Source organism: Elephantulus edwardii, unplaced genomic scaffold (genome assembly GCF_000299155.1).
Source record: "Elephantulus edwardii isolate Elephantulus edwardi_28Jun2011 unplaced genomic scaffold, EleEdw1.0 scaffold00356, whole genome shotgun sequence".
NCBI classification, from domain to species: Eukaryota; Metazoa; Chordata; class Mammalia; order Macroscelidea; family Macroscelididae; genus Elephantulus; species Elephantulus edwardii.
This window is the reverse complement of record NW_006400106.1, coordinates 1,712,711-1,713,858: the sequence shown is the minus strand read 5'-3', so window position 1 is coordinate 1,713,858 and position 1,148 is coordinate 1,712,711. Positions and strand designations below refer to the sequence as shown.

Sequence of the window (1,148 nt, the reverse complement as noted above, 5' to 3'; positions counted from 1 at the left end):
TATACCTGGCCAACTGACTGGAAGAGATCCATATTTATTCCCATTAAAAAAAAAAGTTGAGGCTTTGCAGACACCATCACCTCAGCAGGACAGCTGTTTGCTATGCTCGTCCCAGCCATGGTCAATCCCATTGTGTACTTCGACATCACTGCTGATGGTGAACATTTAGACTGCGTTTCCTTTGAGCTATTTGCAGATAAAGTCCCAAAGACAGCAGAAAACCCCCATGCTCTGAGTACTGGGAAGAAAGGATTTGGTTACAAGGGTTTCTGCTTTCATAGAATCATTCCTGGGTTTATGTGCCAGGGTGGAGACTTTACACGCCATAACGGTACGAGTGGCAAGTCCATCTATAGGGAGAAGTTTGATGATGAGAACTTCATCCTGAAGCACACAGGTCCTTGGCATCCTGTCCATGGCAAATGCTAGACCCAATACAAATGGTTCCCAGTTTTTTATCTGTACTGCTAAGACTGAATGGTTGGGTAGTAAGCATGTAGTCTTCGCCAAAGTGAAAGAAGGCATGAACATTGTGGAAGCCATGGAATGCTTCAGGTCCAGGAATGGTAAGACCAGCAAGAAGATCATCATTGCTGACTGTGGACAACTCTAATTATGATCTGTATTTCATGTTTTCTCTTAATCACCACATCATTCCTTCTGTAGCCCCAGAGATTACCCTGTGACCCCCAGTGTCCTTGCGGTACCTTTTTAATCTTTGTGCTCTTGCTACAGTTCTTGGGGTTCCATGTTTTCTTTATTTCTCTCCAAGGTTAGCAGGATTGCAGACTTTAATTTATGACTGAAATAAAAACTAGACAACACTATTGTCTGTTCTTATTTGGGTTAAAATGTTGGTACTGGTCTTTGGGCATAACATCAGTAACCTCTTGAATATTGAAGTACTTAATATGCTTACTAAATTCCATAGTATCCCCCTTCCCTTTCTGACTTAGTATGATGGCAAGAAGACTTAATGTCACTGTATAAAACCCTATACTGTATTTTGAACATAAAGGCTGTAACTTTGAGAATGTATAGTTGTAAAATTGTCAATCCATTTAACAATGTCTTAAAAATTAATTTTAAAAGCTTGCTTTTGGGGAGGTGTAATGTGTGTCTGCTGTTGGGCTGTGGTGAATCAGTAA

The 1,148-nt window shown here is 40.6% G+C and overlaps 1 pseudogene; it reads left to right on the top strand.

Moving 5' to 3' along the window:
* The first annotated feature begins 117 nt into the window (after positions 1-117).
* LOC102854536 lies at positions 118-597 on the top strand (annotated as a pseudogene).
* The last annotated feature ends 551 nt before the right edge of the window (positions 598-1,148 follow it).